Source organism: Macaca fascicularis, chromosome 1 (assembly GCF_037993035.2).
Source record: "Macaca fascicularis isolate 582-1 chromosome 1, T2T-MFA8v1.1".
Classification (NCBI taxonomy): domain Eukaryota; kingdom Metazoa; phylum Chordata; class Mammalia; order Primates; family Cercopithecidae; genus Macaca; species Macaca fascicularis.
The window spans coordinates 193,241,407-193,255,421 of record NC_088375.1 but is presented as its reverse complement, the minus strand read 5'-3'; the positions used below and the strand labels follow the sequence as shown (position 1 = coordinate 193,255,421).

The following is a 14,015-nucleotide window of genomic DNA, read 5'->3' as shown; positions in this document are numbered from 1 at the left end:
GGGGCAGGGAAGGAAAACTCAGAAAGAGGGAGGAGCACACGCAAAGGATTAAAGTGTGACATGTCCTGCACAAGAGCAGGGGTGGGGAAGGAAGAAGGATGGAGATAACGGGAATAGGCTGGACTAGGAATGCTGAGCTAAGGGTCTGGATTCATCCTGTAGGTCAAGGGTTGGCAAATCCAGCCGGTTGCCTGTTTTCAAACATAAATTTTTACTGGAACACAGCCACGCCCATTTTTTACATATTATCTGTGGTTGCTTCCAGGCTGCAATGACAAAGTCAAGAGAGACCAAATGGCCTGTAAAGCTTCAAATACTATCTGGCCATTCAGAGCAAAAGAATGCTCATTCCTGCCATAGGCGTTGGAAGCTATGGGTGGATTTTAAGCAGCAGATAGCAGGGTCAGATTTGTGTTTCATGTTTCTATCACTCTGGGATCACGCTGGGATGCGCTGGAGCAGGCAAGCCAGGGGAAAGGGAAGGTGGCTGGGAGGCTGGTCCAGTTGTCCAGGAAGGGGATGGAGATCAACAACAACATTGCTGTTTTTTAATTAAGAGATTCATTAAGAGTTGCTATGTGCCCACACTGGGCTGTGCCCTTCATACATATTCATTTAATCTGCACAGTAACTGCTGGATATAGCTAGAGTTGCTATCTCCATCCTACTGAAGAGGCACAGAGAAGTGAAGTCACTTGCCCAAGGTCACGCAGCTAGTATGCGACAGAGCCCGGATGCAAACCCAGTGTTCCAAACCTGAGCTGGGGCCCTCAGTGCCAAGCCCCAGGGCTTCAGGGTCGAGCATGTTTTTGGCAACAGATCCCTTCGAGCCTCCCTGGGAATACACAGAACACAAATCCTCTAAAGGAGAAAATCTACCCCAGCCGAGTCAGGCAGGAAGTGGGAGGCAGCAGTGTGGCTATTTTGGAGAAGCGACACGAGAAACCACGAAACTTCCTACCTGTCCCGTTTTGCTCCCATCTGTCCTCGGAAACAAGGCTGCCCCTCTCTAAGATAAAAAGGTGTTTCTCCCCACACGGTGGCTCTGCCACTGGTGGTGGGAGAGAGAGCACTAAGCTTAGCACACACTTGCTATTTTTAAAGGGCTGTATAAACAAACAGGGCTATGTAAATAAGAAAAAAATGAGGTCATCCTTTTAAAACCTAAAAATGTCCCTTTTCTATGGGGTGAGCAGCACAACCTCAGAAAGCACAGGGGCTTTTCTATCCCCTTGGGGCTTGTCTAGCCCATGGCCTCCAAAAACCTGGCTCTGTTCCTTGTACCCACTAAGGGAAGGGCAGGCGGCCTGGGAGTCAGGACTCCTGGGTTTCATTCCTGGGTCAGTGGGCTTTGCCTCAAATGCCTAAGGCCAATGTCCAATCCCAGCCACCACCGTCCTGGGGCCACGTCGGTCTCTCACAAACACGGCCCATGCTCCAGGCCCTCCTCCTCCTGTGCCAGCCCTGGCTGATTCTCCCGGCCCCTCTGCTGTCCTTTTACCTCCTCACTGCCTCACACCTTGACCTGTTGAATGACCACAGAGGCTCTCTGCGTGCCGATCAGAAGTGACATATATGCTCCCCACCCCCACTTCTCTGCACACATGTTTACCTTGCTCCATGCTCTTCTGCACCTTTTCTTCCAAGGCGCAGGCCAGAAGTCATTAAAGCAGCCCCAGGAGCTGGGTTTGCTCATCAACAACTGCTGGGAGACATCCCAAGCCTCTGCAGAAGCTCACATGGCCTCCCTGGGTTGCCAGAGTACTGTTTCCACTACTGACTGCTCTCTCCATGCACCATCTCAACTTCTCCCCTCCCCATCTCTCCTCCTTCCTCCTCTGCCTCCAGCTCTCAGCGTCCATGGCCCCTCCATTATCCTCAAGTACAAAGATGAGAACCACCAATATTTGCTGAAGGGGTAGTCTCCAGATTGTGTTCCATGGAAGTGTTTCGGAGGCTCTTCAAATGTTCCTTGAGAATGTTATTCTAAAAGCACAGTTTGACTCCAATTTTAACAGAAAATGACCATGTACACATATTCAAACACGCTCTATATCACATGGGAACACACTGAATACAGCCAGCAAGTGCTGCTGGTTTAATTTGGTTTGTGCAGACCTCAGATTAAGGTCTGGGTAGATGGTGACCTTCACTGTCGAAATGTGTCTTCAGTTAGGAAGAGTGGAGCTCTTTACTGGGTAGCTTTGTGTTGTCATTTTTTAAATTCAAGACCGTGTATGCATACGTAAAACCATACAAGCAAGTACACTCTGAAGCTTTCAATGATAAGGCAATGTATTATGTGGATTATCATGAAAATATCATAAATGATGGGGGGGCTTCCTGTCTGACTTGTGTGTGAGATGGTGTAATAGGAAGGAATTCAAGCAGTTGCTTGATATTGTCACTGATGCAAACCAGAATTCCCTTCTACTCCTCCCCAGATGCCCAGACAATGCTGAACTGAAGACCATTCTGTGGCTTTAAGGCAAGCTGTTAACAATCTGTTACCATTCACATCATGTTAAGGATGTGATTTAGAATTCCTTGGCCAGGTGTAGTGGCTCATGCCTGTAATCCCAGCACTTTGGGAGGTCGAGGTGGGTGGATCACAAGGTCAGGAGTTTGAGACCAGCCTGGCCGACATGGTGAAACCCCATATCTACTAAAAATACAAAAATTAGCCAGTGTGGTGGCACGCACCTGTAAGCCTAGCTACTCGGGAGGCTAGAGCAGGAGAATAGCTTGAACCTGGGAGGCAGAGATTGCAGTGAGCTGAGATCATGCCATTGCACTCCAGCCTGAGTGACGGAGCAAGACTCCGTCTCAAAAAAAAAAAAAAAAAAAAAAAAAAGAATTCCTTAATACTTTGCAGCCAAGCCAAATGAAACAAGAAAGAAAAAGGAATATTAGATATTGCAGCTGATACAGCAATACAATGATGATCTAGGACAGAGGTCAGCCAATTTCTTCTGAAAAGGGCCAAATAGTAAGAACTTTAGACTTTGTGAAACAGACAGTCACAGGCAGCCATAGATAATGCATCAAAAAATGGTGTGGCTATGTTCCAATAAAACTTTACAGAATCATGCAGCAGCCTGGATTAGGCCCACAGGCAATAGTTTGCCAACTCCTGATCTAGAACCTCAGATTTCAATGTGTTCGTGCATCAAAACAGAGGCATCGTTAATAACATAATAAATGTAACTTCCATAATAAATAATATACAAATGTCAAAAACTTGACAGCCAGGTGTGGTGGTCCATGCCTGTACTCCCAGCTACTCAGGAAGCTGAGGTGGGAGGATCCCTTCAACCCAGGAGTTTGAGGTTGCAGTGAGCTATGATCACACCACTGCACTCCAGCCTGGGCAACAGAGCAAGACAGTATATATTTAATTAAAAAAAAAAAAAGCCTTTTGCATCTGACTTAAATTAGACTAAGTCTAAAACGCAATCATTTGGAGATAAGAAATAGGAATAAAAATGAGAATTTTTAAACAATGTTAAAAATTTGAACTTAAAAAATAAATGTATTCATAAACCGTCACTTTAACCTGTTTTATATATTGACATTCCATGCAAAATTTGGCTTTTTAAAAATAGCTTCTAAGACTATAAAAGTTTGAAAACTGCTCAAGTTTCTCATTACTGAGAAATTGCTTCCATATCCATTTTCAAATGAGATCTGTCCTCTAGTTCCTCATTCAGAAATCACATTTACTCTGGAGAGAGCCCCACTTCTGGCCCCTTCTGAAGAGCGGCTGTGACTCCATGTTTCCCTGCCCTCGGTAATTCCACACACAGCTGTGCCCAAGCCTCCCATGGTGCTGATGGGCCGCACTGCCCTCCCCACCGGGGCGTTTGCAGCACTGCAGGCCTCTGTCTTGTTTGGATGCCATATATCCCAGCTCCTCCCTGGTGGCTGGGAGGGCCGTGCCAGCAGTGGCCATGATCACCTGGACTCCAGCAGCACCAAGTCAGCACCTCATTAATCACAGGTACTTTCTTCCCCAGGGAGAGCACAGGCAGAGGCAGGAGCCAGGTTTCTCACTGGAACTGACAGCTCATTTCCCTCTGGGCAAGTCCCATACTCTACAGATTCTTCCAAGCAGCTGGCTGAGCCCACATGGACAAACAGAGAGTCTGGGCATGAAGCGGGGGGAGGGGAGGGAAATGCCAGGTCTGCAGAGGACCCCCCATCTAGACTCCCTGGACAGTTCCCCCATATCTCTGGCTTGCATCCCTCAGAGGTTTCCGCTTCTGGACTAGTTCAAGTATCTGCTGTACACCTCATGGAATGGACCCAGATCCTGTCCTGAGACTGCTCATGAGACCCTAAATGGCAGTGATAGGCACAGAAGGAAACAAGTGCTAAATCCAGGTACCAGGAAGTGCCTACCCAGGATGCCGAGCCAGATGCCCCACTCATTACAGCATGACTGATTCCTGTGAACATGTAGACATTCCTGGGGAAGGGTTCATCCTTGAAGCTGCCATTGTTTTTCTTCAGGTAGCATCTTGGTGGAGAAAAAAGTGCTAGGTCTTTTGTAACCAGAGGCTCTGCCCCTTACCATCTGTGTAGCTGTCTTTAAACTACTGAACCTCTCTGTGCTCAGTTTCCTTATGTGCACAACAGGGGCAACAGGACCAGACTCACTGAGGTTTGGGAAGGACTCGAACCTGTCTGTAAAGTACCAACCATGTGGGCAGCAGCATCGGTTCCCGTGCTTCACCCTGACCTCAGGTACGCAGCACTGGAGCCAGAGGGCAGGGCATGCAGAGGACACAGGGCTGTAATTGGGAGAGCAGGGTGGTGGCCAAACTGCCCACATGCACCAGAAGGGCGGCTCACATTTGGGGAGTCCCTGTTACGTGGCTGGCAACATTCTAGGGGCCTTCCCCAGCAACCCTGCGAGGCAGGTATCACTGCCAGCCTCATTTTGCAAGTGAGAAGGATGAGGCAGAGATGGAGCAATTTGCCTCTTAAACCAGTAAGTGCCTCACACAACCACTAAGAGTCGGGGCTGGGATTTGAACTCAGGGTGGGTCTACACTGTTAAGTACCACAACAAACATCGCCTTTCAAAATGAGGCTCCAATGTGCAGTTCTTCCTTGGAATCCAGGGAATGATTCCTTTACCTCCTCAGGAGAACCCTGGTCTAGGCCTGGGGTTGGTAGGCCCAAGCTGTCATATTGTGGGCAGAGGCCCAGGCCCCAGCCAACCCACAGTCCAGGCAGCAACAGTGATGTCATCTCTGAGGACTGCCTGTGGCTCCATCCCCTTCTCTATACAGTGAGGAAACTTCAGCTTTCAGAGAAGCGGAAGAGTCACTGCTCCTGGCATGCCAGGCTGGGAAATGTCACCTTGGAAATCACAGCTGGGACCACAGACCCAAACACAGGAAAGGATGAGCATCTCCAGGGCCCCAGAAAGAGGCCCTGGAGTACCCAAGCCTTGACTGCATCAGAATCAACATAGATTCCTGCGTCCCCAACCCCCAAGAGTCTGATGCAGAGGGCACGGGTAAGCCAGAGAACTCCCTCCCTCCCTCCCTTCCTTCGTCATACCAGGCACCCTCTCTCTGATCCCCAGCTCTCTGGGTGATTCTGGCTCTCCAAACCAGAGAAAACATCCAAGGACTTGTTCTTGACCCAACGAGCTTCTAATACTGCACACCTAACCTGTACTGCAGTCTGAACATCTAGCCTGAAACCACAGCACATACCTGAAGATCTAAATGCATATATAAACATAAGCTGATACCCGGCCTCTCCCCAGGCCCATTTGATCACTATCTCGGGAGCTGGGGCCCTGCTGTTGAAATTGCTGAAATTCCAAGAATCATTGCCCCAAACCTGACATCCTTTCAATTCTTTACAACTTGGGGGCAGGTGGGGTGAGAAAGGGGACCGAAGACCTGCTGTTATGTCTCTAACTCCCATGATGCTCCTCTGACTAGGCATTGGGTGGGCAGTGGGTGGTCTTCAGGCAAGAGCCATTATGTAGGAGAAGAGGGTAGAGCTCTGGCTATCCGGAGGACACAGTTGGACTGGCTTGTGGAGGCTGTGGCCCCTCGAGAGGGGGCTGTGGTCCTTTGAGAGGAAATGTGTCCTTTGCCAGGACAGAATTGAAACTGAGGAACTGGGAAGGGCAGGACTGCATTTCATGGGAGACAGCGTGAGGAGGAGCAGCCAGTGGCTGGTACTCAAGGTCTCTACTCCTGACCAGGAAAGGTTCAGGACTTCCAGAACAACTTTCACAGAGGCATCAGGAAGGCAACGATAACACTAATAATAACAATAATACATTTTTCAGAGGAAGAACTAAGCAAGCTCATGCAAGACAGACCAACATGGCGCCTGGCAAGCATATTCAGCAACAGCCCCCATTTCCCACCTGTGCTGAAGGCACCACTTCCGATGACCAAAACTGAAACGCTGTTCTCTCTGAAAGCCAGCATTCATGTCCACTCCTGCGGCAGCCGCCCTCCTCCTAGGCGCCGCTCTTCCCACCAGAGGGGCGGGCTTGCTTGGCCGGGACCCCGCGAGGCTCCTCCATGAACTAGGTTGAGGCTGCTGGGTTTGTGCCTCGAATCCTGCAGGAGATGATTGAGAAACATGGTCAAAGAGTTTTCTTGGTCAACTTTTTTAGACACAGAACAATCCCTGCCTGGTCCCCGGAGGACCAAGCCCCCAACTGCTCCCAAGCGGCTTTACTTGGTATAGGGCCTGATCCCCACATCCCCCTACTTTGCACCCAACACTTAACTTCTCTGAGCCTCTATTTCTTCACTGGTGTGGTAGGCAGAATTCTAAGATGGCCCTCAAGATTTCTGGTTCCCCTGGTGCACAGAACCTCCATAGCCCCCAGGACCGTGAATAGGATGGATGGTTGGGTTATGTTACAGGGCACAACTGACCTTAATAGAGGGGGATTATCCGGGCCTGGCCTGATACGAAAGCCCTTTAAAAACAGAATTTGCAGGAAATGCCATTCTGGACATCAGCCTTGGGAAAGTATTTATGGCTAAGTCCTCAAAAGCAATTGCAACAAAAACAAAAATTGGCAAGTGGGCCTAATTAAACTGAAGAGCGTCTGCACAGCAAAAGAAACTATCAACAGAGCAAACAGATAACCTACAGAATGGGAGAAAATGTCTACAAACTGTGTGTGCATCCAACAAAGATCTAATATTCAGAATCTATAAGGAACTTAAACAATTCAACAAGCAAAACCCAAATAATCCCATTAAAAAGTAGGCAAAGGACACGAATAGACATTTCTTAAAAGAAGACACACAAGTGGCTAACAAATAGGAAAAAAATGCTCAACATCACTAATCATCAGAGAAATGCAAATCAAAACCACAGTGAGATACCATCTCGCACCAGTCAGAATGTCTATTATTAAAAAGGCAAAAAAACAACAGATGCTGGCGAGACTGTGGAGAAAAGGGAATGCTTATATGCGGTTGGTAGGAATGTAAGGTAGCTCGGTCACTGTGGAAAGCAGTTTGGAAATGTCTCAAAGAACTTCAAACAGAACTACCATTTGACCCAGCAATTCCATTGCTGAGTATATACCCAAAGGAAAATAAGTTATTCTGCCAAAAAGACACACGCACTTGTATGTTCACCCCAGCACTATTCACAATAGCAAAGACATGGAATCAACCCACATGCCCACGAGTGGTGGACGAGGTGAAGAACATGTGATACATATACACCATGGAATATTATACAGTCATAAAAAAGAACAAAATCATGTCCTTGACAGCACCATGGACGTACCTGGAGGCCATTATCCTAAGAGAATTAACACAGGAACAGAAAATCAAATACCATGTGTTTTCACCTATAAGCAGGAGCTAAACATTGGGTACACATGGACATAAAGATGGGAACGACAGACACTAGTAACTACTGGGTGGGGGAGAGAGAGGGAGGGACAAGGGCTGAAAAACTACCTAGTGGGTACTATGCTCACTACCTGGGTGACGTGATCATTCTACCCCAAACCTCAGCATCACACAATGTACCGAAACCTGCACATGTACCCCCAAATCTAATAGAAAAATTGAAATTATTTTTAAAAAGCAGAATTTTCTCTGGCTAATCACAGGAAAGGAAGTCAGATTAGGATCTGGAGAAAGCTTCACCATACCCTCACCACCCTGAAGATGCAGGGTCGTATGGAAAGGATTGGCCCGCAGGTTCCAGGAGCTGACAGCAACCCTGGCTGATGACCAGCAAAAAACAGGATCTCAGTCCTACCATTGTAGGGAACTGAGTCTCGTCAACACCTTGAATGAGCTTGGAAAGCAGAATGTTCCCCAGGGCTTCCAGATGAGAACTCGGCCCGCCAACACCTTGATTCAGCCCTGAGCAGAGAATCCAGCCACTCTGTAGCAGACTTCTACCCTACAGATCCGTGAACTAACAAATGGGTGTTATTCTAAGTCACTAAATTGGAGGTAATTTGTTATGCAGCAAGAGAAAACTAATACAATCGGGAAAAGTGACTCATATTCAAGCATGTGTGGCAATGAAATATAATAATAGACATAAAAGCATATTGTGTTCCCCAAATCACAAAATAAAACAGGCCAAGGGAGGCCTGTTTCAGGGCAGGAGCTCAACAGTGATTCCTGAACGAATACGCAAATGAGTATTGGCGTTTAATAATCGACTTGACGGGCTGTTGTACGGATCAAATAAGGAAATACAGAGGAAGGTGCTTTGTAAACTAGAAAGGCCAAGTTGTTTCAGTCAGTGGTGGTGTGGCCTGTCATATCCACGCCGTGCTCTTTAGAGGATGCTCTGGTTTGCCCACTGCAGGCAGTGTGGTGGGATGGATGAGAAAGTGGCTTCCAGGGCCAGGTATACCTGGTTCAAATCCAGCCCTTCCACTGCTGACATCTGCAGCTTGAGAAAGTTGCATTGCCTTGCTGTGCCTGGCAAGTGGGGCTAAGAATGGTGAGTGCCTTCCAGGGCCCGTACTTTCATGAGTCTGTATGTGGAAAAGGGCTGGAACAATGCCTGGCATGGCCCATGTAACTGCTCTGAATATTATCTCAAAGTGGAACCCAATAATCTGGGTCTGGAGTAACCTGCACACAGGCCTGGGGCACTGTTACCTTTCTCCTCTTGGGCACCCTGCTTTTTATTCACACAGCCTCAGAATCACGTTTGGCAGCCATATCACACTGCTGATTCCTACAGAGCATACAGGTCACCGATGCCCCCCTGCTGTCCCCTTCCCAATGTACCTGCTGCTGTGAAACCCAGCCAGTCCCATCCTACCCCCAGGGCAGCATCGCAGCACCACACAGTGGAGAGGCTTGCTCTGTGGCTCTGTCTGTCAATCAGTTCCTGATTCTGCCGTCTGAACCAGCCCAACTTCTCACTACTCTGCGGGTTTCTGTCCTCCCCAATCTGACCTCGTGCCCTCCAACAGATTGCAGTTATTCATCAAAATGGCTGTGCTCTCTTCCTCCCAGTGTAGAAACACTCGCTTCTCAGAACATGCTATTCTACAAACACAATCTACAGTTTCCTACCTCCGAGCTTTGGCCCAGGCAGCCTCTTCTGCATGGAACGCTACTCCCCTTCCTCTGCAATCATGCCCACCTGGCTGAATCCTGCCCATCTTCCCTCAGGAGGCTCAGCCAGCTCCCACAAAATTGGACCTAAGTTCTGCCTCCCCAGAATACCCAAAGCACATTTGCTGGGCCTCTCCTAAGGTAAATAACAGCATTCACTGTGCTCAGCCACTGCTTAAAGCCCTTCTAGATTGCATACAGCTCAGGCAGGGTCATTCTGACTCACTCCCTCACCCCGAGTATGGCCCGTCACACACAGTCAGTGTGGAACAATTCTCTTTAGCGCCCAATTTGGTTGTTCATTCATTTAACAGATGTCCACTCAATGCCTATTTTGGGTAGAGCTGGGTTGTAGGTGCCAGCATTAATAGATGGCAAAGATTTATTCCCTATCTTCAAGGGGAGCACAGAGTAGGGGTAGTCAGTTTTGATGGTGTCTGAATGTGTGAGAGAGAGAAAAAAGAAAGAGGATATTTAAAACAAAGGGAGTCATGTAAGAAAAGACAGATCTCTTGACCTTGTCATCCACCTGTCTCGGCCTCCTAAAGTGCTGGGGATTACAGGCATGGGCAACCACGCCTGGCAGATCATGAGGTCAAGAGATCAAGACCATCATGGCCAACATGGTGAAACCCTGTCTCTACTAAAAATACAAAAATTAGCTGGGCATGGTGCACATGCCTGCAGTCTCAGGTACTTGGGAGGGTGAGGCAGGAGAATTGCTTGAACCTGGGAGATGGAGGTTGCAGTGAGCCGAGATCGCGCCACTGCACTCCAGCCTGGGGGACAGAGCGAGACTCCATCTCACAAAAAAAAGAAAAGAAAAGAAAAGAAAAGAAAAGAAAAGAAAAGAAAAGAAAAGACAGAGGATCCCCAAATGGCCAGAATGTTCAAGAAAATTGCATGGTGTCCACATGGCTGGAGGTGAGGGGCGGCGACAGTGGGAGGTGCTGCGAGGGACTGGGGCATGAGGGTTTGACAGATGAAGTGGCCTGGATGTGGTGGTGCTGTGGAGTGAGGTCATTTTCATCAGTGAGGTCCTGAAGCCAGGATGAGGGGTGTGGCTTGAGGAGAAAGGATCAGGAGGAAGGAGAGAGACTTCTTCGGGATGCAGGGGTGAGGCTGGTGTCAGTGACTGCCCCCAGTCTCCTCCTCCATGGCAGGTCAGAGGGCTGCCCACCACACCCGCGTCCAGGTCACCAGAAAATGTCACACACACCTGAGGGCCTAGATGGCAAACTGAGCCCATTTATCTCCCTCTTCGACCCCCTCTATGCCCCTGAAATAAAAGGAGAAATCTACAAATAAGAACAGATCCACAGTAGCACCAGCTGGCCAGAAAGTCCGAGGGAAAACAGACGAGTGGGAGTGACAGGAAATCTAATCAGAGCGAAGCTGTCCTCACCCAGCCGGGCAGGGAGGGCCCACCTGCCAGGCACCCCAGGACTTGCTCGGAGTTTCTCCATAGCAGGGCAGGCTGGAGTGGGGTCTTGAAATCCTCCCCAAAAAGAGTGGATCCTCTGAGTTTCCAAAGAGACCAAAGTGGGAGTTGGGCAGGGAGGTACTGGGAGCAGAAAGTACCTCCCCACACACCTTTCTGCCTTCAACTGCATGACTTTATTATCCCAGGAGCCTCTCTCCCTGGTAAATGGCTTGACTGTTCATCACAGAAACCTCCTGAAGGACCCATCTTCAACTCTTCAATCAACAGCTGGTGCCCTAGGATTCTCTTAATCCTTTGCCTGGCCTCAAAATCCCTTACCTCATGGTTTCCACCAGTCCTGGACTACTGTGTTCCTTACACAACCCCAACCAAGTCCCCACATTGACACACCCACCTTAAAGGGAACTGCCTGGCTTCAGAAAACCCAACCTTGCCTCCTTCCTCCCAGACAGGCCAAAGCACTCTGGAATCGGTGCCCCGCCTTCGGCAAGTGAGAAATAAACTCAGCTTTGCCTTACCAACGAGTCTGCTGATGATATCTGGGAAGCCGGCATTTGACAGTCTCTACAAAAATGCTTGGAATCAAATGGACATTCAACTTGATATCTGCGTCATTTACAACAGGGCAAAGACCTCTGAGCTTGGAGTAAAAAGGGTTAAAACCCTTAGATCCGTTACTCAGCCAAGTCTCAAAGCCAGAGAGAAGTACTAGAATAGTGTGCCACCCACCACCCATGCATCTCTTCTTAAAAAAAAAAAAAAAAAAAAAATACTCGAGGAATTACTCCAAGGAAATAAGAATTGTACCAGAATAAGTAATTCAAAACAGGACAAGATAGGATATACAAGAAACAGGGAGAAATAATAAAAGCAGAAAAAGGTGAAGTCTAAACAAATGTTGATAATCACGATCCTATCTTGTTGGGAATTAGATGCCATTTAATTCTTGACATCAATAGAGAAATCTGCGTAAAAACTAACCATTTCTAGAAGAAAAGCAAGATGCAACCCTTTTAAACCACTGTGTGGGGGAAAGGGGAAGGGAGAAACAAAGAAAATTCTATTAATTTAACCAAGAGTAGGAAAGGAAAAATTAAACAGGAAAGAAAAAGTATAGTAAACAAAAGACACAAAATAAGATGACAAAAAACACAATAATGTGAATAAATTAAATTACTTAAAGTTAAGAGACCAGGCTGGATAAAAGGAAAAAAATCCAGCTATATGCTGTTTGGAAATAACACACTTAAAACAAATTGACAAAAAAGATGGAAATCAAATAAATGGAAAAAAGGCGAATGGCAATGAAAATAAAGAAGGAAGCCAATATTAATATCAGACAAAATGCAAAAATGTTAATTAAATACACTGAACTGGGGCCTTTTGTATTGCCAAACAGTCTATTTCTCCAAGGAGATACAAAAATCATGAACTTTTACTCTAATCGTAAACACAGAACCACAAAATGTATAAAATAAGACATTCTTGGAACCACAAGGAGGAGGTAAAGAAAGAACAGGAAATGTCTTGAGAATTATTATTTGGAACTTGATGGTATGAGTAACCTCCAAAGAAGAATACAAAGAGTTTGAAGATGTAGTTAGTAATTTTAACTTCATATACATTCAAGAAATAGAGAAAACACCTTTTTCTCAAATGTCCCTGTACTAGACTGGAAGAAAATCTCAAATCCCAAAATGCACAAATTGTGCGGACCACAGCCTCAGTTCTTGATGAAATAAAATTAGACATTAACAAATAGCAAAAAATAAAAATACATAAACAAATGATACACATGATAATTTAAAAATGATTTTCTAAAAAAACTCTTGAATCAATGAGGACAGCAAAGCTATCGCAAGATAATTATAAAAGTACAACATTGAGAACCCTACTTTTCAAAATCTGTGTAGTGCAATCAAAGCTGCATCTAGAGGAAAATACAAAGCTTAAATCTTTTCATGATAAATTAAGAAAGACTGAAACTAAATGAGTTAAGCACATAACCCAAGAAACTAAAAAAGAATGAAATAAACCAAAATAATCTTGAAGAAATGAATAAAGTTGAAAATAAAATGAGTAAACGAGAAAATGACAGCAGCCACAACTATATATATACACACACACATATATAGCTGCATACATACATGCATGTATATGTATGTGTATATATACATAGATACACACACACATATATGTATATATACACACATGTAGCTGCAAACTAAGCTTTCTGAGAAGACCAACAAAATGGACAAATTGGTGGCAAATTTGACTAGCAGTAATGGGCAAAGTCACAAATAAACATTAAGAAAGGTGATATAAACATACACATGAACATTTTGAAAAATTAAAGAGAATTTGATATGTAACTGTGTCAATGCATTTACAAGTTGGTGATTTTCTAGAAAATTATAAATTATAAAACTGAAGAAGAGGGAGAAAACCTAGGTAGACTCTGATAACTATAGAAGAAACTATAGAAGAGAAGGCTGTCAAAGATGGAATTCCAGATTAGCAGAGAAAGAATGGATTATTTAAGTAAAAGCACTAGGACAACTGGCTGGCTGTTTATTCATTCAACAAATATTTATTGAGAACCTACTATGTGTTGGGCACTGTTCTGCGCACTGGGAATTCAGCAGTGAACAAAACAGAAAAGGTCGATACCCTTATGGAGCTGAGTCTGGTGAGGGGAGATGAGTAACAAACAAACCTGCAGGTAAAACAAACGGCATGGCAAATAGTGGCAGGTGTTAATAATGAAAATTAAGCAGCAAAATGGGGTAGAGAATGAGGAAGGGTGAAGAATGCCATTTTAAATAGAATACATGCACCATAGACACACAGAAATTTATATGCATTAGAGATATAAACATCCTATAAAAGCAAGTTCATGAAAATACCAGAACTATTTAAATATTTCTATAATTTAGTGTTGGAAAATAACTTTCAAAGCCCAAATT

At 45.9% G+C, this 14,015-nt stretch overlaps 1 protein-coding gene across 8 annotated transcripts in view; it reads right to left on the bottom strand.

Moving 5' to 3' along the window:
- HIVEP3 (HIVEP zinc finger 3) overlaps positions 1-14,015 on the bottom strand; it is a 542,129-nt gene that overhangs the window by 119,537 nt on the left and 408,577 nt on the right. For all 8 annotated transcript variants that reach the window (XR_012421655.1, XR_012421658.1, XM_015437619.4 and 5 more), the window contains one exon: positions 6,401-6,599. The gene's annotated coding sequence lies outside the window, so the exon portion shown is untranslated. The remainder of the gene's footprint in view (positions 1-6,400; positions 6,600-14,015) is intronic.